The following is a 22,291-nucleotide window of genomic DNA, read 5'->3' on the forward strand; positions in this document are numbered from 1 at the left end:
GAAGGAATTCTCTCCCAAATAACTCCCAGATCAAAGCAAAAATCAAAACTAAAATATTTGTAGGAAAGGATGAAAGGGAGACAAGTTCACATCCAAGCCCGAGGGCATGGTTGAGCGGGACTTGGAAGAAAATTCATGTTCTTAAGAGCTTGCATTCTTCCAGAGGAAAGAACAGTTCTTAAAAAATAGGGGGGGCGGGGAGGAAGAATAAAATAAATGAAGACAAACTGGGAGAGGGAATTAATGAAGATAAGAACCCAAGTCAAATAGGCATATGGTTGGTGTCTAGAAGATGAGGTTTTTAGAGGATCTGGTGATGTGAACTTTGGTTAGGAAGTGTATTTTTCCATTTCAGGAGCTGGAAGGGTTTTAGGCAGGAGAGTGATGTGTGGGGAGCTGGGTTGGGGAGGATGGCTCTACGTGCAGGGAGGGGAGCGGGGGTATTGGAAGCTGGGATAGTCAGTGAGTCTGTGCGGCTCCTCCCTCCTCCTGGGCTCAAGCGTCTTCTTTCCTTTTCTGAACCATTGCAGAGAGTTTGGGTGCTAGCCCTGCCCTGCCTCTCAGTTACATAAAACAGAAATGAAGTTTTGAGAGGGTGGATTCATCTCCCTAAAGCCCCATCATAACTGAAGACATCGGCCATCTGGTGGGGTCTGTGGAGAACTTGCACGCTGTCAGGAGGAGGCAGGTGGGTGGTCAGGACGGGCCTGTCTGGATTCTCCGTGATGAGAAAGGAGTTTCCCAGAGGGCACAGGGAGGGCTGCAGAGAACTCTGGGATGGGAAGGGCCAGACCAGCCAGGTCCCTGGAGCACCCTGACGGGCTAGCTGCCCTTGATGGGACGTGACAAGGCAGGAAGGTGGGAGGAGAGCCAAGAGTGGAATCTTGGAGCAGTAGGGGCTGGAGCAAATTCCCCTGGGAGAAGGCCAAGAGTAGTTTCTGGGTGACTGGCTCAAATTCCCTTGGGGGTTGATGTCTCACTTTTAAAAAACGTCTTTCTCTTCCAATCAGAATCTCACTGGGTGTAAATATTTATTGGAGTGTAACCAACATCAGGAAAGTGTCCAGATCACAGATGCAGTCTTGATGCATCAGCTTGAGGTGAGGTGGGCACACCTGTGGCCAGCACCCAGATTAGAGACAGCATTATCAGGAAACCACGGCCATCAGGATGCACTCCTGCGGGGGAGGGGTGGATTGTCATCTTCAGCATGAGGAGATAGGATCCCAAAGCGCCTCAGTCTCTCACAGCCATTTCACAGGAGCACTCTATGTACAGATTTTTACATACCAGATTTCTGGAAATGGGACATACTGGTATTTTCAGGTTGTAATTTCACCTTGATTCCACCCTGCTGGGCAACCAGTATTCCAAATCACAGAATGTGACACTGGACATCTGGAAAAGATTGAGATATTTGTTTTAACCACTGGACAAAAAGCTGCCCAGAGAACTGGGCGACTGAAGCAGGACCTTGGCTCTTATGGTTACAGGGGCACCTGGCTAGCAGCAGGGGCGAAGGACTCTCAGGTCCCGAGACAGCCACCGTGTCCTGGGAGCTGCTTCCTGTAAGTGCTGATCAGGCTAGGACCTGTGGACCAGCCCGCGAGGGCTCAAGGAACTTGTCTGAGCTGGTATTCAAGTTTAACTGTGTCAGAGAGAGTCCCACCATGACATCGAGGATGATGAACAGTGGGACCATCATCCCAGGTCCTTCTTTCCCCCCCTCCCTCCCTCTCCCTCTCTCTCTTTCCCACCTCCATAAGAAAATGGATTATGGTTTCTGAAGGTAACAGCTTTCTCGTCCTCCCCTATGAATAGCCGAGCGAAGAATTAGTTTAGATTTTTGCAATGTCGGGGCCTCTCTTATTAAATTACTCCCACTGTCTCTTGGAAGCCCTGGTAACTTAGTGTAATGATCTCGCGTTCTCTATACCCTTGAAAAATGCTTCATGTGTCTCCCAGCACAGGCAGTCTTAAATCTGTCGGCAACTTTGTGTTTCCTTGTCTTTGGCCCAGAGTCTGAGGGCCCATTACCAGCCTGCCCCCATCTTCGCCTCCGCGTGAGGCTTCCCATCTCCCTGGGTCCCTGGCCTTAGTTCCTCATTCTTGCCGTGTTTCCTCACTCACTGACATTTCCATGTTTTTCTCCTACTAAAAGCCTGACTATACCCACCATGCTTTTTTATAAAACTGAAATGATGATGATCTTTACGTTCTTCTCAGGTCATTGCTCGGAGAAGGCAATGGCACCCCACTCCAGTACTCTTGCCTGGAAAATCCCATGGACGGAGGAGCCTGGTAGGCTACGGTCCATGGGGTCGCTAAGAGTCGGACACGACTGAGTGACTTCACTTTCACTTTTCCCTTTCATGCACTGGAGAAAGAAATGGCAATCCACTCCAGTATTCTTGCCTGGAGAATCCCAGGGATGGCGGAGCCTGATGGGCTGCCGTCTATGGGGTCGCACAGAGTCGGACACGACTGAAGCGACTTAGCAGCAGCAGCAGTAGCAGGTCATTGCTTGTTGGTTTACATTTGTCAAGATTCGAAAGGCAGACAACAAGGGACATCAGGCATCCCCTTGGCCGGGGCAGGTTGAATAATGGATAAGCAATCGCTTCATTCACCAATACACAGGGGACCTTTCATTTCTTCACAGGGGCCCCTGATTATGTGTGAAAGAGGTGAGAATTACACAGACCCCCTTCACAGTCCGGAAAATTCAAGTGAAGGAAAGTTTTTTTTTTTAATTTATATTTTTTTTATTGAAGGATAATTGCTTTATAGGATTTTATTGTTTTCTGCCAAACCTCACCATGAATCAGCCATAGGTATATATATATCTCCTCCCTTTTGAACGTCCCTCCCATGAAGGAGTTTATGTCTGTTCACATCAAAGAGAAAAAAAGAATTCTCTAAAAACAACACTCCACCTGGACATCATATTGCATCTCAGACTTCTACAGCCTCTGCTTCATCTAAAGGTCTGATTTGTTTCCCTGAGTCTCTAGGTGGTCCCTAGAGATCAGTTTCCTGGGGCCGGAGCAGGCAGGAAGGAGGATGGAGGAGGAGAACGTAACGGGCGCCTGATACAGAATGACAGACGGACTACCCCAGGAGGGAAGTTAGGAAAGGCCCCTGTGTGACTCACAGCTAAGACGCTGTTCGTGGGGACGTCTGGGGGAGTGTCCCAGCCAGGACAGGACCTGAGTGGGTTTGAGCCTGAGCTGGAGGACTGTCACAAAGAAGTGGCATGAGTCTGGGTAGGCTGAGTGTGAGCGGTGAGGCCGCTGATAGATTCAGAAAGTTAGGAAAAGTCTAGATCAGGTGCAGGGCCTGTGGCCCTTGGGGGAGAGTTTGGAGGTGACTGGAGTTGGAGGCATTGGGAGTTTGGGGCAGAGGGGGGACTTGCTCCAAAGGTTTTCATAGCATCCCTATGGCTGCTGGGCTAGCCAGGTGGTGCTAGTGGTAAAGAACCCGCCTGCCAGGGCAGGAGACGTAAGACACCTGGGTTCAATCCCTGGATCGGGAAGATCCCCTGGAGGAGGGCATGGCAACCCACTCCAGTATTCTGGCCTGGAGAATCCCCATGGACAGAGGAGCCTGGCGGGCTACAATCCACAGGGTCGCAAAGAAGTGACTTAGCATGCATGCACACAGGACGTGCACAAAGGTCCGTCTAGTCAAAGCTATGGTTTTTCCAGTAGTCATGTATGGATGTGAGAGTTGGACCATAAAGAAAGCTGAGCACCGAAGAATTGATGCTTTTGAACTGTGGTGTTGGAGAAGACTCTTGAGAGTCCCTTGGACTGCAAGGAGATCCAACCAGTCCATCCTAAAGGAAATCAGTCCTGAATATTCATTGGAAGGACTGATTGCTGCTCCTACTGCTGCTGCTAAGTCGCTTCAGTCGTGTCCGACTCTGTGCGACCCCACAGACGGCAGCCCACCAGGCTCCCCCGTCCATGGGATTTTCCAGGCAAGAGTACTGGAGTGGGGTGCCATTGCTTTCTCCAGTGCATGAAAGGGAAAAGTGAAAGTGAAGTCGCTCAGTCGTGTCCGACTCTTAGCGACCCCATGGACCGTAGCCTACCAGGCTCCTCCGTCCATGGGATTTTCCAGGCAAGAGTACTGGAGTGGGGTGCCATTGCCTTCTCCGGAAGGACTGATACTGAAGCTGAAACTCCAATACTTTGGCCACAAGATGCGAAGCACCGACTCATTTGAAAAGACCCTGATGCTGGGAAAGATTGAAGGTGTGAGGAGAAGGGGATGACAGAGGATGAGATGGTTGGATGGCATCACCGACTCAATGGACACAAGTTTGAGTAAACTCAGGGAGTTGGTGATGGACAGGGAGGCCTGGTGCGCTGCAGTCCATGGGGTCGCAAAGAGTTGGACACGACTGAGCGACTGATCTGAACTGACACAGGAGTTCCTATGGCTGCCATGTGCCAAATGGCCTGTAGGGGGCGAAATGGAGACAAGGGGACCAATGAATGAGCAGGTGCTGAAATCACTCAGGAAGAGATGATGAGGATCTGTCTAGGGTCAGCGGAGGTGGGAGAAGGGGGTGGATTCAGGATATATTTTGAAAATAGAGCAAGCAAGATTTGCTGATCAATTGACAATGATGTGAGAGAGGAGTCAAGAACAAATCCAAGGTCATCCTGCACAGTTCCAATGTGCTCAAAAACATGAGAATTTACTAACAATGATCAATTTGCAATTAAGAGCATATTGGCAGATATTTTAAGCTTCCAGGCATTCTTTTGAATGTTCTAAGGACGAGAAACAAAGCTTAGAGTGTGACCGACACCCATCTGACTTTCATCCTCCAACCCATAAAATGTGTGCTTTAACATCCAACATGAATCACTGAAGTTGTCCTCTGGCTATTTATGTGCTGGTAACCAGCCAGGCTCTTTGCTACAAACCTGAAGATGGTCCGCGTCAGCAGGGAGATAGGATGGTAACTCAGGCAGATAGAGCAGATTGGAAGGTGTGATCCCATGCCGGTGGTCTAGCCTTTCCCATCGATGGAGGAAGGAGTCTTGGGTCCCACCAGCTCCCGGCCAGGCATAGTAGTGGAACCCAGGCCGCTGTTGTGGTGGGTCAGTCCCGTGGGGAAGCAGAGCCTCACCGGGCAGAGTTGCTCAGGTGTGTCCACCCAGGTGAGCAGGTGCCACGTGGTCCAGAGAAGGGAGGCCAGGGAGGTGTTCAGAGAGGAGCTGACTTGTGGGCTGGGCAGGGAAGGTGGAAGAATGAGGGAGGGGACCCCACAAGGAGAGAGAGGACATGCAAAGGTGCAGCTGGCAAGGATGATGATCCGGGAGGGTGTGAGAGCCTGGAAACATTTAAACCTGTGAAGGCCATTTGGCTGCAAGCGATGGATGCCCACCTCAACACGGAGAAAGATTCAGGGGGACAGCTGGGATGTTCTCAGGCACAGGGAGGGCTGGGAAACAGGTGCAGAAAGGACACCTCCAGGGCCACCCCAGGAGGTTTCAGCAGCACCAGCTGTGGGGCAGCCTGGTTCAGGCAACTCCCTCTGGAATCTGTGACCCAACCATCCTCAGTCTTGGGACCGGAAGGAGAAGGAACAGAGTTTCTGTAACCTCTTAATGTTACAGACAGGGCTTCCCAGGTGGTGCTAGTGGTAAAGAGCCCACTGTCAATGCAGGAGACGTTAAGAGATGTGATCAATCTCTGGGTTAGGAAGATCCCCCGGAGGAGAGCATGGCAACCCATTCCAGTATTCATGCTTGGAGAACCCCATGGACAGAGGAGCCTGGGCTACAGTCCACAGGATCGCAAAGAGTCAGACACAACTGAAGCGACTTAGTACAGCACAATGTTACAGACGAGAAGCTGGAGGTCCCAGGAAGTCATTCAGTGTGGCCAGCAAGGGGCATGGAGGGGTGGGTATTCAAGCCCATGGATTCCAAGATTTATGAATTTTCTCCTGCAAAAATGTTTCCCAAGCTTCAGGCATCCCTAAGCTACCTTCATGATTTTTATCGTTTGCATTATACTCTCTCTTCTATTATTCAACTTACCTTTACATCTATTTACTTCAACTTTCTATTCATGAGGATCATGGCTAGTTTTAGTTTGGTCTAATGCACATCGAATGCTCTTATGCTATTAAAATAAGTAATGTTCATCTGAGAAGTATCCAAATAACCTTTGGAGTTGCATGCACCACATTTGGGGCAATCCTGCACCATAACTAGGGTACTATTCTCTCAGGAGGATGATACAGCATATTTGTTCTGTTGAACAACAAGAGTTCTTCGCTTGTTTGAAGAAAAGCAAATAGCCCGAGTCCGGAGTGGCTGGAACAGGTGAGTGAGGGGGAAATGCGAGGATGAGGTCAGAGAGGTGGGGGTGGGGGTGGGGTGTTGAGATAGGAAGGGCTTTTCCTTCTGGGGGCTGGGGGAGGGTTTTGATAAAGAAAGTGCATGATCTGACTGACGCTCTGGCAGGAGCCCTCCGGCTGAAGTGGGAGAAGAGGAGTGAGAAGGCACAAACAGGGAACCTCAGAGGCTGGAGAAATGATGGAGCTGATGGCGGTCTGGGCCAGAGCACAGCTATGGAGGCGGAGAGCGTGGCTTGGGTCCTGGTACTGTATTTTGAAGGCTGAGATTTTCACCTTGACCTGTGCATCCACTAATGCTGTGCTCGGAGCCTGGGCAAACGGGAGTACTCCTGGTTGGGAGGGTCTTGTCACAGGTTCACATCTTCCTGTGGTCAGAGGGACCCGAGACCCTCCCTTCCTCCTACAAGTGAGTTTGCAGATTGTGGGGTCAGGGACCACCTGGCCCCTGTGGGTAGTGGGTGAGGGTGCTGGAGACCCCTCTCCTCCTCGGGGAAGACCTCCAGGGGGCAGGGCACCTGCACAGTCCCCAGGGGTCCGGGCATTGGCTGGGCTATGGGAGCAGGAACATCGCAGAGCACAAATCATTCCAAGAAGGAGGCAAGCCTTTTCTCACTGCTCTTTTCCAACGTGCCGCAGCAGATTCCTCTTTAGTGGGTGGAAGATGGACGATTTCATTATTTGTGGCACTTGGCAATCATTCTGGGAGTTTGGGCTAAAGTGAGCACTTCCCCTTTCGCTGTTATCCATCACGTTTAATCATTGGTCTCCCTCCAGGAGCCGGGCGCTGGGCAGAGCAGCTGTCCCTGACTTGACAGTTTTTACTCCTCAGGGGCTGTGGGGAGGGGCCGGGCACAAGAAGAAACGGGACTGGGAGAGAGGGTGGGCTGGGTCAACTGAAGCTTTGACAGAGGCAAGGAAATGGCTGATGAAGATTACAGGAGGAACCCTCCTGAGACCACAAAGACTGGCCCTATTGCCAAGAAATCCCTCAAGGGAGGGAGGAGGTGGAACGCAGAAAAGAAAAGAAATAGCCAGAGCTCTCTGCCAAGGGAGTGTCACAGATTTTAATTCAAGATGAAATGTGTTCTTGTTTGTGTACAACTAATTTTCCTCCCAAATGAAGGGTTTTGTCTATCACTTGAGTGTTTCAATAGCAACCGAGTCTCCCCCACTGTAATTAAGGTAGCATGTGCCTCTTGAGTTTGGGTAGCAGGCTGTTTGTGTTAATGAGTTGGGGAAGCAAGCCTAGCTTGGGTTGGTTTCTGGGTCCAAGAAGGAAGAAAGCAACAAAGAATGGAAGAAAACAAAACACCTCCAAATAGAGACTTGGCTCCCGCCAGGATGATGTCATCTGGAAACTGTGAGCAGGTTCCCCTGAAGGAAGGTCCTCGAGATTCCTGGTCTCGTTATCAGAGCCGAACCAGGAAGGTTTAGGGTCCAGAGTCACACATTCACGAGCCTCCGGGCCCGGCGGGAGGTGTATGTGAAGATGGCGGGTGGGCTGCAGTTTTTCACACAAGCACATTGTGTTTGCACAGAAAATACACGGGTAAATCCTTCAGTTCCACACACACACACAAATGCACTCATGTTTTTTTCTTGGAACATATGGCTCTCTTAATTTAACTTTTGTGAGTTGTTTTTTTTTTTTTTTGCTGTTAGTAAAGAGATGGTAATTTAATAAATTACCACCACTATAATGGCTTAACCCAATACCCTTTGTAATTGTGATACCTGTGTTATCTCACAGTTCTGAAGTCATGATGTGGCTCGGGTCTCTGTGAAGGGTCTTACCAGCCATAATCTAGGCATCAACAGGCTGTGGTTTTCATCTGGAGCCCGGGCTTCTCTGTCAGGTTCGTTGGCTGTTGGCAGAACTCAGCTTCTTCTCGCGCTTTCCACATGGTCTTTCCCATCTTCAAGCTGGCAATGGTGGGTCAGGTCCTCCTATTGTTTGACTCTTCATGCCTTCATCTTTGGCTTTTCAGGGCTCATGTGATTGTGTTGGACCCACCTGAATAAGCCAGGACAACCTCCCTACTTTAAGGTCAGCTGACTAGTAACCTTACTGCTGCTAAGTCGCTTCAGTCGTGTCCGATTCTGTGCGACCCCACAGACAGCAGCCCACCAGGCTCCGCCATCCCTGGGATTCTCCAGGCAAGAACACTGGAGTGGGTTGCCATTTCCTTCTCCAGTGCATGAAAGGGAAAAGTGAAAGTGAAGTCGCTCAGTCGTGTCCGACTCTTAGCGACCCCATGGACCGTAGCCTACCAGGCTCCTCCGTCCATGGGATTTTCCAAGCAAGAGTACTGGAGTGGGGTGCCATTGCCTTCTCCGGACTAGTAACCTTAAGTACATCTAAAGAGTCCCTTTTACATGAAAAGATGCTCAACATTGCTTATTATCATAGAGATGCAAATCAGAACTACAACAAGGTATTGCCTTACATCAGTCAGAATGGCCATCATCAAAAAGTCTTCAAACAATAAATGCTGGAGAGAGTATGTAGAGAAGGGACACTTCCTACACTATTGATGGGAATGTCAGTTGGTGTAGCCACTATGGAGAACAGTGTGGAGGGTCCTTAAGAATAAAAAAATAGAGTTACCATATGATCCTGCAATCCCACTACTGGACATTTATCCAGAGAAAACTCAAAAAGATACATGAACCCCAGTGTTCACAGCAGCACTATTTACAGTAGCCAGGACATGGAAACAACCTAAACGTCCATGGACAAAAATAAGGAAGATGTGGTACATATATACAATGGAATATTACTCTGCCAGCAAAAGGAATGACGTAATGCCATTTGAAGCATCACGGACCAGCCTGTTTTATCATATTAAGTGAAGTTAGAGAAAGACAAATATCATATGATATCACTAATAGGTGGAATCTAATTTTAAAAAATGACACAAATTAACTTACTTATGATATAAAAAGACAGATACTGCAAACAACTTATAGTTAGCAAAAGAGAAATGTGGTGGGATGGAGGGATAAATCAGGAGCTTGGGATGAACACACACACTCCTATATATAAAACAGATAACCAACGAAGACTTATTGTTATAGCATAGCTACTTCTCCAGAAATGGCAATTTGTTTGCTTCTGGTTCTGTGCTATTTGAAGAACGCCACAGTAAATGTTTCTGTACATATGGGTACAAACAAGATGGATTTTCAGCAGCTCAAGAGCTCAGTTTATAAAGTGTTTGTACTTCAAAAAAATTTTTTTATTAAGTGTTGCCAGATTACCTTCAGAAAAAACTAATATTCCACATTTCTACAAGAGTATAGGAGAATGTGCTTAGCCCTATAGCCCAGTTAGCAATAAGGTTTCTAGCCCTTGAAAATTTCTGGTAGTCTTTTAGGTACAGTCGTAACGCAGCATTGGTTATGAAATATGCTGACTACCGGCAAGCTCAAACATCTATTCTTTCCTTATTTCTCTTTCTTTCTTTACTGTTTATTTCTTTAACTGGAGTATCATTGCTTTACAATGTTGTGTTAGTTTCTGCTGTACAACATCGTGTATCAGCTATTGTGGTAGTGGCAGCGTTAGCCACTCAGTCGTGTACGACTCTTTGCGACCCCACGGACCATAGCCTGCTAGGCTCCTCTGTCCACGGGATTCTCCAGGCAAGAATGCTGGAGTGGGTCAGCTCTGTGTATCATTATATCCCCTCCCTCTGGAGAGAAGCAGGGGAGTGCAGCTACTCGTATACCCTTGACTGAAGACCGGTCCTCCTCCACTGGGGGTGGTCGTCCTGTTTGACTGAGCTCGCAGCTTCGGGAGGGACGGACGCACGTGGAGTGGTGAGGGAGGAGGGGACACCCGCCTAGCCAGCCAGACCCGCTGAATCAGCCCCCGGCGATCAGTGGGGTGACAGATTGCAACCAGATCACCCTCACATCCCATCCCCTCCCTCTTGAGACTTCCTTCCCCCTCACCCTCCCTCCTACCCCCTAGATGTTCTTTATTTTTCTTTCCTTCTCTCCTGCCTTCTTTTAACGTTGGGATTTGCTCTTTTAAGAGCAAATGGTTTCTTTATAACCCCTTTTTCTGACTAAGACTGCTCCATATGTTACAGAAATTAACCCTTTATTGTGTGCTTTACATATAATTTTAGATTCATAATTTATATGTATATTTTATGTAACCTTATGAAGTACAAAATTTATTATTCAAATATGTCTTTTTCTCCTATATCTTCTGGATTCCTATTCTTGATTTGTAAGTTCTCCTTTATAGATGCTATATTGTAACTTATAGTATCCTAGATTTTCTTGTAAGATTTTTATTTTGCTTTTTACAAGGAAGTCTTTAATTCACTAGAATTTAACTTTCTATAAGAATGAGATGGGACTCGGTTAACTTTAATTCTCTTACATGGGAGGGATTCCCTCGTGCCTTAGATGGCAAAGAATCCACCTGCAATGCAGGAGACCTGGGTTTGATCCCTGGGTTGGGAAGATCCGCCAGAGGATGGCATGGCAACCCACTCTGGCATTCCTGCCTAGGGAATCCCCATGGACAGAGGAGCCTGGTGGGCTACAATTCATGAGACCACAAAGAATTGGACACAACTGAGTGGCTAACACACACTCTTGCAAGGGAGAAACCTGATGTGCTGGCGTTGTTTATTAAACAGCTCTTCCTCCAAGGGATTCAAACTGTCCTCTTACATCACCTGGTAGTTTTTTGGAGGCTCGGCCAGAGAAGCAGCTCTGCCAGAGCCCGGCATTCTGTTTTCTCCACAAGATGGTAAATCTTGGGTGTGAATTTTTGAGTAAGAAGAGTGAACGTGAGTGCCTCTGGTTGGTTTGTTTGTCCGTTTCACATTAGCTGGCATCTAGTAGGAGCCTGGAGGGGCTATAGTCCATAGGGTCACAAAGAGTCTGACATGACTGAAGCGACTTAGCAATACCCACGTGAGACAAACACAGGAGGTCCTCATCAACCAGGAAAAATAGGCCCTTCAAGTGAATTTACTGAAGACAGGAACTGCAAAGTTCAAAATAAAGAAGGCGAAGAAGGGTATGATTGAGACTTGAAGGTCAAAAGTCAAGTGAAAAGTTTTAAAGTATTGTTTCATACATTTAACAAAATTGATGCTATGACTGCAACCATCCACTGACACTTCGAACAGAGAATGAAGTACTGATTTGGGGGGGGGGGCGTGTAATGATCTTCCCGAACATCACATTTCACGTCCCTTTGAACAAAGGATATTCAGTTTTGGAAAACACTTCGGGGCTCATTGATTTCCCCAAAGGACTCTTAATTCTTTCATAACACAAATAATTCCCTTTGCATGTACTCATCAGCGGCTCCATTGTTAACTGATCTAACTGCCCAGTCGTCATGCATCTGTGGCTTCACAAGCTGTGGTCTTGGCAAGACTCATGAAATTCATGAAAGGCTATGTAGCCTTTGTGAAATTTGCTTTTGCACTTTGCAGTTGGTTCTCATTTACTTACGTTATGTAGGCAGATGTTTCTGTGTCATCCTCAGGGACACTGGTCTGGGAGGACGTGGCCATGGCTGATGCAGGGGAGATGTGCCGGTGTGAATTGACAGGGGTGGAGCTGAGTTTTGTAAGTAGTCAGTTCACTGGGCAGTTTTTAAACTGTGAGGGCTCCATTGCTCTATACAACTTTGTGATAACTCTGGGGAGACTCTGTTAGTAAAGACTTGGACAATGAGGATTCTTTTACACAAAACAGCTATAATCTACAACAGAAGAGAAAAAAAAAATACCAGGGGAGTACTCTGGGTATTTGGGGAAAAGGAGATTTTATTTTTGGTTGGGAAGCTCATTGAGAAGTGGCAATGGCGGGGGGCTGCTCCTAGAGGTGGGAAGAGCAGGTTAAATGGTCCTTGAAATGAGAGTTGGATTTGGACATGCAGAAGTGCTGGAAGGGCATCCTAGCTAAAGGGAACAGCATAAGGAGACGGTGAGGAACAAGCAGAGACACACAGCCACGGGCTGTCACTCACCATCTATTTCTTTCTGGGATCTCATGAGCTCTGGAAGCCGGGGTCTTTATTCTGTTTTCTGCATCTTCAGGGACCTCAGTTGTGCCTGACAAGTAGCTGATCCTCCCAACATATGCAGAAGGAATGAGTGAGGGCTTAGAGAGCTACCTCTTTGGCTGCCAAGGGCCATGTTTAGAATCCTTCAAAGTCCCCAATTCTAGACCGAATGATCTGACTTCGCCATCTTGCAGACCTTCCTCCCATGGCTTTCTTGGCTGGTTCTGAAGCTACTGCCTTTTGTGGCCAGGTCTGCTTTCTCAACAGCAGCGCCGCTGCAGAGAGGCTCCGCCCCATGGATAAAAGCTCCTGTTCCAGCAGGTGCTTGCCGGATGCCCTTTGATGTTGTCACAGCCACAGATGCTGATGGCAGCCCTGATGGTAATAGTCCAATTACCCCTGGTCATCTCGCTTGATGGAATGACCGAGAGCCCACAAATTGCTCCTGAGCATGCCTCTCTAGCGACAGATTATTCTGAAATCAGCCCACCTAGATTGACCAGAGAAGAAAACAACACATCTGTGTACTTTTCTTTTTTCCTCTTGGTGGAGGAGTTGCAGTCATCTAGAAGTCATTTGATGGTCACCCAAATGCCGGAGACCCCGAGGATCCAGACTCCTGAGCATCATCTCCATCCTTGAAGGCCAGGGTTCATCTCTGCATCCGCAGCACCAGCACAGCGCCCGGCACGAGGCAGAGCTCAGAGCAGGGAGTGTGTGTTGGCAGCGCAGGTGAGGTCAGACGGGAGCCTGTAGGACGTCCCGCAGGATGGGTGAGTGTGACTGTTTCCCGAGAGATTAAGGCTGGGATTTCTGCAAACGGAGGCTCTGCTCAGCCCATCACAGTCAGGGAGATTCGTCATGTCTGTTCATCTGTCATTGGGATGTCAGGTTTAAGCACTTGGTACTTTAAGAGCCTCGAGTCCAAAGTTAGAAATCCAAGTACAATAAGACCTGGTCATTCCTATGAATCCTCACAAGTACCTTCTGGTACAGTCACCGTAGCTAATGCTTCCTTTTGATCTAGCAGTAAGTTCGTCCTTTTGATAACTCAAATCCTAGATATTTTACATTCGGTTGAAAAATCTGTGCTTTTTCCCTTGGAGACTTTATACCCCCAGACTGATCAAACTTTAGTGAGGACTATAGTTTGGTTTGAACTTTCTTAGTTTTACTAGCAACTAGTTTATCATAATAAGACTCCCTCATTTAACTGGAGATCCTTTTAGTCTTTGACTAATGATGAAAACAATAGAATGGGAAAGACTAGAGAGCTCTTCAAGAAAATTAGAGATACCAAGGGAACATTTCATGCAAAGATGGGCACAATAAAGGACAGAAATGGTATGGACCCAACAGAAGCAGAAGATACTAAGAAGAGGTGGCAAGAATATACAGAACTATACAAAAAAGATCTTCATGATCCAGATAACCATGATGGTGTGATCACTCACCTAGAGTCAGACATCCTGGAATGTGAAGTCAAGTGGGCTTTAGGAAGCATCACTATGAACAAATCTAGTGGAGGTGATGGAATTTCAGTTGAGCTATTTCAAATCCTAGACGATGATGCCATGAAAATGCTGCACTCAATATGCCAGCAAATTTGGAAAACTCAGCATTGGCCACAGGACTGAAAAAGTCAGTTTTCATTCCAATCCCAAAGAAAGGCAATGCCAAAGAATGCTCAAACTACCGCACAATTGCACTCATCTCACGCACTAGCAAACTAATGCTATGGACGTGAGTTTAAGCAAGCTCCGGGAGTTGGTGATGAACAGGGAAGCCTGGTGTGCTGCAGTACATGGGGTCACAAAGAATCGGACATGACTGAGCAACTGAACTGAACTGAATGATTTCCCTAAAGATGGTAGAGGCATTCTTAAATCCTTATGGGAGTACCATCCAAAAAGATTGTTTTATACTAGTCTCTGGATCATTCCATTCAAAGGCAAATAGTTCCTGAGACTCAGGACTTAAAGGTTTACAGTAAAAGTTATCTTCTAAATCCGGAATTATAAATCAGAAAATATTTCCAAATAAAGTTTTAAGTGAAGAATAAAGATTTGCTACCACTGGGTTTATATCTTCTACAGTTGGTTAATGATACTCAAATCCTGTGTACAATGGTTATCTGCAGTCTGGGATTTTGTACTGGCAGAACTGGAATGTTACATGGGGACTGACGAAGTTGCATTAATTGGGATTTAAGAAATGTGGTTATCAGAGGCTGTATATCTCTCTTCACATGCCTCTTTAAAGGCTATTGCTTTAAATTTGGAGCTTTGGTGCCTGGATGGAGTTTTCTCATTATTGGGTCAATTAGCTGTCTTGGTTCTTTCTGGATGTTGCACTTACCTTTCCTAGAATTTTAGGGACTTGTGGTTGAGGCTCGTCTCCCAGTTGTAATAGTGCAGCTTAGGGTTGATTAACATAGGGTTGATCTGGGAGTGCTTTAAAGTCTGCTTTTCCCTGGTGAGAAAGTCATTTAATTTTGTGAGATCTCACCCCAACAAGAGAAGAGGGCATTCAGGCATATTTAGAAAGCTGTGCTTTAAACATTCTTTTTCCAGTTATATAGATTCCAAGGTGGAAGGGGGAGGGCACATATACAAATCCCCTAGATGACCTTGACCATCTAGACCTGCAGGCTTTCGTCTCAACAGATACTGCCCTGCTTGAGGCAGAGGACCTCCTGGGTGGACTTGAGCACCCTGGTCAGTTTAAGGAGGGGAGACAGATCCCTTCTGATGGTCTGGTAGGGAAGGGCTCAGGGCTAGGGCTGGCCCTGTGGCCCTGGGAGGGCTGTTGGAAGCCTCAGCCTCACTGGCAGGGATTGTCCCTCCATATGGAGGGAATCTCGGGAGGTACTGGAGGAGCCAGATATAATGAGTTGAGATCATTAGGCTCTGACTCAGGCAACACAGGCCTTTCCTGAGGGTCTTCCCCTGGAACCATCATTTTACATGTCTTTTGCAAATATTTTTTAAGCGATAAATTTTTTAAAACTGAAATATAGTTGATTTACAATGCTGTGCTCATTTCTGGTGTACAGCAAAGTGACTCAGTTATACACACATATACTTTTTTTTAACATTCTTTTCCATTATGGTTTATTCCAAGAGATATACAGGAGGACTTTGTTGTTAATCCATTCTAAAGCAATAGCTTGCATCTACCAAACCCCCAGTCCATGCCTCCCCCTTCTCCCCTTTTCTACAAATTCTTGTTCTGATAAAGACACAGTTTCATTTTGCTGCTGAAAAACATACAGGATAACTTATGTAAGTCGAGGTCAAATGTTATAAACCTACTCCTTGCATCTGACTTCTCTTGATTTAAAGAAAAGGGGTAACCACAGCGCAAGGCAGGGCTGATGGTGGGACAGCCAGGAGATCTCCATCTGGACGTCCATCCTCTGAAGGAAAACACGCCCTTAGCAGGGTCTGAGCTTTGCAGTTGGCTGATTGGGTTTCCTAAACTGTAATGCTCATGATGGTTTGCTTCCTGGTCGGCAAAACCAGGAAGGAGCCTCAATAGCTGCCTTTGGCAGTGCCTGCTGCCTTTGCCCAGCCTGCATGGCTTGGGCCTGACAGTAACCAGCAGACTTGCCAGAAACTCGACGTCAGCAGGATGCAGCCACATTGGTGTCCCCTGGCAGACCCTTCAGTTCATGGGAATGAAGGGAAGCCCCAGGCCTTGCCGATCTGTGGCTCAGGGCACACTCTGCTCCCTTGGAGGAAGCACCCCAGGCTTCCGCCTCCAGTGCTCTCCACCTTATGGCTGATTTTAAGGGGCTAGATGGCCACCTCCAGGAATGAAGGTTTGGAGAAAACATGAGCAAGCAACCCCGAGGTGAAAGGTTTAGTCTGTATCTCAGGTTTCAAACCCAAGGGCTGAGAACAGTTGATGGATCGCAAGTCTCTAGAAAATGGCCTTCCTTCGCTCCCCCAAATGCAGAGGGCCATCAAACAGCTGCAACAGGCACACGAGAGCAAGAACCTGAGGATTTTGGAACCAATTCCATCTCCTACTTAAGTGTCTGGAAAGAAGCAAGCAGATGTAGTGGCGATTATTCATTCACAATTTGGCTGTAAGAATTCCCTGGAGAAGCCCTGAGGAGAAGGGACAGTCTCCGAGAAGACCAGCGTGGGTTCAAGGATTCACTGAGATGCTTTCCTTTAGAGATTCCTGTCGAGAACCAAGGCCTGAAAGTCACTCACGCTACCCAACTGCCAACAAATCTGTCCCAGCAGTTCCAAGACCGTAGCCAGTGTGGTCAGAAGTGCCCAGTAGTCTCCCCCACGTGCTGAGAACAGGCTTGCCTATTGCGGAGGAGACTACAAGAGTCAGGACTGTTTCACTCAACACCTTGGGAAACTTCCCCTGAGAGGAGGAGGGTGGAAGAGATGACTGTATCACCTTTAAAGAATGAAGTGAGGACTCCAAGACTCAGTTGAGCTTGAGAGAGGAATTCAAGAGTATACAGGTTGGAATACCCAAGCCCGCACTTCCTTTTGGAGCAAGTTGGGCTTTACCCTTCCTGGTAGAGGACCATAACATGTGCCTCCCCAGCAGAGACCACAGACAAGCTGATCTAGGTGTCTGGGCAGTTTCCAGGTAGAACCCCCTTAGACCCCATGGCCTTCACCACCAATGTTTGTCCCTCTTGGCAAACTTTCCTCTTTTTTTTTTAATTGGACTATAATTGCTTTACAGGCTTCTCAGGTGGCACTAGTGGTAAAGAACATACCTGCCAATGCAGGAGAAGTAAGAGACATGGGTTCGATCCCTGGGTTGGGAAGATTCCCTGGAGGAGGGCATGGCAACCTATTCCAGTGTTCTTGCCTGGAGAATCCCCACGGACAGAGGAGTCTGGTGGGCCACAGTCCTTGGGGTCACTAAGAGTCAGACACGACTGAAGTGACTTAGCACACTTATAATTGCTTTACAGTGTTGTGTCAGTTTCTGCTGTACAATGAAGTGAATCAGTTATACACATACATATATATACCTATCCATATACACACATCCCCTCCCTCTTGAACCTCCCTTCTGTCCCTCTAGATCATCACAGAGCACCGAGCTGAGCTCCTTGGGCTGTACAGGTGCTGCTCACTAGCTGTTTCACACATGGTAGTGTGTATATGTCAATCCCAATCTCCCAATTCATCTCCCCTCCCTCACCATGTCCATATGTCTGTGGACCATTCCTGACCTGCAGCTAGGTTCATCTGTACCATTTTTGTAGATTTTTCTAGGTTACACACACATGCCTTTATATACATTTGTTTTTCTCTTTCTGACTTATTTCACTCTGTATAACAGAATCTTGCTCCATCCACATTTCTACAAATGACCCAATTTTGTTCTTTTTTTTTTTTATGACTTTAATATATAGACACACACTTGAAAGCAGTTGAATGCTAACTCCTTGCCAGTTTGGCTCATATAGAAGAGGGTTAAAATTCTCAGTAAGGGAAAAATCAAAATGTGTCCTATTGTATAAAGGCTCTTTTCTTGCTAGAAATGGAGGTAAAGATGATTCTGTCCCTCTTCTCCTCTTTTTCAAAAGAAATTTAATTGGAAAATAGTATTATAACTCCAAGACCCATTTTTCAGGCCATATTCACCCCAGCTCCCACTGATATTGGGACTGGGCAGTATTACGAAAGAACCAGTTCTTTTTCAAAACTCCAGTACACCATACACAGCAGGAAGTCACAGAAAACACGAAGAACACAATATGTTAAGACTTATAGAATAAAAGCAGGTAGCTAGAACTAGACACCTACAAACAGAATGCAGCACAAGATTGCTGATAGAGTTCTGTATCCAAATGATTCTTACATATTAACTTCATTAGAAACATTGTCTCCATCTTCAACATACTTCAACCTTCTCAGGCCACTTTCTAGTGGTATTGAACATTTAAGGGCTATTTTCAAAAATCCACTAAAATTCTTACCAAGTTCTGTTTGTGTTTTGGAAGACTTCTTCTTTGTTTTAAAGTTGCCCAAATATTGACTACCATATTTCTTATTTAAACTGCAAGTTATTGTATAAAATTCTTTTACATAGATGTCCTGTTACTGCCTTACTCTCATCCTTCCTTAAGTATCTACTCGTCTAATAACATTACCCCACTGGTCTTGTTTCTCTTTAATCTCTGCTTCTTGTTAAATCACTCTAAAGACACACAGCTGTGCTTTTAATCTGTGCTGACCACCCATTTGGAAATAGAGGATTTTTCCCATCTCCCATTTCACTGATTCTAGTCCTCCTATTTCCTATTTATTTACTAAATTTTTTTATCATGGTAAAAGTCACACAGTATAACACATACTATTTTAACCGGATTTAACTATACAGCTAGGGACACTAAGTACCACATTGTTGTGCAACCCTCATCATCATCCATCTCCCGAATTTTTCACTCTCCTAAACTGAAACTCTGTCCTCATTAAACACTGAGTCCCCATTCCCCCTCCCCACCCTCCCTCTCCTGGCATCTACCAACATACTTCTGACTCTATGATTTGACTATTCTAGTACATCGTACAAGTGGAACCAAACAGTATTTATCTGTACCTATTTTATATTAGAATGCATTTTTAAGGTTAACTTAATAAACGTGATTAATATAATCATGATGGTATGATCACTCATCTAGAGCCAGACATCTTGGAATGCAAAGTCAAGTGGGCCTTAGGAAGTATCACTACGAACAAAGCTAGTAGAGGTGATGAAATTCCAGTTGAGCTATTTCAAATCCTAAAAGATGATGCTGTGAAAGTGCTGCACTCAATATGCCAGAAAATTTGGAAAACTCAGCAGTGGCCACAGGACTGGAAAAGGTCAGTTTTCATTCCAATCCCAAAGAAAGGCAATGCCAAAGGATGCTCTAACTACTGCACAATTGCACTCATCTCACATGCTAGTAAAGTAATGCTCAGAATTCTCCAAGCCAGGCTTCAACAGTACATGAACTGTAAAATTCCAGATGTTCAAGCTGGATTTAGAAAAGGCAGAGGAATCAGAGATCAAATTGCCAACATCTGCTGGATCATCGAAAAAGCAAGAGAGTTCCAGAAAAACATCTACTTCTGCTTTATTGACTATGCCAAAGCCTTTGACTGTGTGGATCACAATAAACTGTGGAAAATTCTTCAAGATATGGGAATACCAGACCACCTGACCTGCTTCTTGAGAAACCTGTATGCAGGTCAAGAAGCAACAGTTAGAACTGGACATGGAACAACAGACTGGTTCCAAATAGGGAAAGGAGTACGTCAAGGCTGTATATTATCACCCTGCTTATTTAACTTATATGCAGAGAACATCATGAGAAATGCTGGGCTGGGTAAAGCACAAGCTGGAATCAAGATTGCCGGGAGAAATATCAATAACCTCAGATATGCAGATGACACCACCCTTATGGCACAAAGTGAAGAAGAACTAAGGAGCCTCTTAATGAAAGTGAAAGAGGAGAGTTAAAAAGTAGCCTTAAAACTCAACATTCAGAAAACTAAGATCATGGCATCCGGTCCCATCACTTCATGGCAAATAGATAGGGAAACAATGGAAACAGTGAGAGACTATTTTTGGGGGCTCCAAAATCACTGCAGATGGTGACTGCAGCCATGATATTAAAAGACGCTTGCTCCTTGGAAGAAAAGTTATGACCAACCTAGATGACATATTAAAAAGCAGAGATATTACTTTGCCAACAAAGGTCCATCTTAGTCAAAACTATGGTTTTTCCAGTAGTCATGCATGGATGTGAGAGTTGGACTATAAAGAAAGCTGAGTGCCAAAGAATTGATGCTTTTGAACTGTGGTGTTTGAGAAGACTCTTCAGAGTCCCTTGGACTGCAAGGAGATCCAACCAGTCCATCCTAAAGGAAATCAGTCCTGAATATTCATTGGAAGGACTGATGCTGAAGCTGAAACTCCAATACTTTGGCCACCTGATGCAAAGAACTGACTCATTGGAAAAGACTCTGATGCTGGGAAAGATTGAAGGCAGGAGGAGAAGGGGACGACAGAGGATGAGATGGTTGGATGGCATCACTGCCTCAATGGACATGAGTTTGAGTAAACTCAGGGAGTTGGTGATGGACAGGGAGGCATGGTGTGCTGCAGTCCATGGGCTTGCAAAGAGTCGGACATGACTGAGCGACTGAACTGAACTGAATACAGGTCCTGCAAAGAGATTGTGCCTTCCTTTTTTTTCTCTTTATTTTTAATGTGCTTACTTTATTCCTTAGATTGACTAGTACAATCATGTTTTCCTTCCTTTCCCCCCTTCATGTTAAAGTAGCAGGTGTGCAGTTGACATTCCCCAGTTTGGAAGGTTTTCTTCTCAGGATGACCAGAACAAAATGACCCAAAGAGGTTTCAATAAGGTTTTGCCTGCCAACTTCCAACAGTTAGCTACAATTAGCCAACTCCTACTAAATAAAACGATCAGACATAGACAACCTAGGCAAGAAACACAGAGGCCTGGGATGCTAACCCTGGGTTTGAATATCTCAGCCGCCAAACCTTTTTGCTTCTTTCTTGGTCTTTTTAGGGGTGGGCCTACTAACCCACGATCCTAGTGTTGGGAGTCCAACCCAAAGTTTTGGCCTCTAACTTGACCAAAATCTCCCCAAGGTGGGTCTCTAGCCCACATTACTGATGAGATTATTAAATAACTTAGGCACAGGCGCATTTTAACATGGCTACTCACCCAAAACATGCCTGATCCAGGAGCTGTTTCTTCTCTCAAAAGTGACAGTAGTCCGGAGAAGCCTAGAGTACCATGGAGGTGGGGGCAGCAGGAACCCAGCAGCCAACCCTCTAGACAAATTCGGTCTATTTGGCCACTCAGGGGCGGCAACAAGGGCTCACACTCTGCTGAGGCCTACATGCTTGGGTGGGTGGTCACAAGACCTGCCAAACATTGCCAAAACTGTTACCCAGCGAGGGCTTGCTGCCCAACACACGTAAAAGCCAATACTATGGCACCAGCTCTTGGGCAAAAAAAAGTTTTTGTGAGAAGTCGACCAGCAAGGAAACAGAAAGCAAGGCTCTCAAATGTTCTGCGATCCAGGATTCAGGGTGAAATGTGAGGGGTTAGGGGAATTTCAAACTTGGAAACTGAATGGCTAGTCTTGAATCAATCTGCATAAGCTATTCATACTGCTGGAGGGGCTTCCCTGGTGGCTTAGTGATAAGGAATCCACCTGCTAGTGCAGGAGATGCAGGTTCGATCCCTGGGTCAGGAGGATCCCCTGGAGAAGGGAATGGCAACCCAATCCAGTTTTCTTGCCTGGAAAATCCCATGGACAGAGGAGCCTGCAGGGTTACAGTCCATGGGGTTGCAGAGAGTTGACTTAGCAACTGAGCATGCGTGCTGCTGGAGGCCAGATTTTTCTTACTGAAGGACTTCTTACTTCATAAAGGGCTCAGATGGCAGCATTTCTGTTCTGTGAGTTCCGTAGACTGAAGATTCTTGGTTCCAGGGTTATCCTGGAGACATGGGTTCCTGTCTTGCACATGCTCAGTGCTGTCTCTGTAAAATAACGCTGGGTTAATCACTCAACCTACTTAAGGAGGCAAAACCGGTTTAAGCTGGTCAATGTTTTTTGTGCTGTTTTAGGAGCTCCTTTATTCCAGTTTCTGTTTCCTTGATTTATCCCCATCATCCTTTGAGTAATTCCTAGCTTTCTGGTACAAGACAAAATCTTTAAGAAAAGAAAAAAAGTCAAAATCATGAATGACAAGAAAGAAGAGTTCATTGTCCTAGGAGATGAGTCCAGACAACCAAAGGCAGTGCACAATCGTTTATAGAATTGCAGCATTAAGGGGGAATGCTC

The 22,291-nt window shown here is 46.2% G+C and overlaps 1 long non-coding RNA gene across 1 annotated transcript; it reads right to left on the reverse strand.

The window, feature by feature from the left end:
- Window positions 1-1,018: 1,018 nt before the first annotated feature.
- Window positions 1,019-21,854, reverse strand: LOC145532021 (uncharacterized). The gene is made up of 2 exons (XR_014072921.1): window positions 21,163-21,854; window positions 1,019-1,398 (listed from the first exon to the last, which is right to left on the reverse strand). It is a non-coding gene; the product is annotated as an uncharacterized LOC145532021 (long non-coding RNA).
- Window positions 21,855-22,291: the final 437 nt, after the last annotated feature.

The sequence above is a fragment of the Giraffa tippelskirchi genome, chromosome 13 (assembly GCF_054371585.1).
Source record: "Giraffa tippelskirchi isolate mGirTip1 chromosome 13, T2T-mGirTip1v1.2.pri, whole genome shotgun sequence".
NCBI lineage: Eukaryota > Metazoa > Chordata > Mammalia > Artiodactyla > Giraffidae > Giraffa > Giraffa tippelskirchi.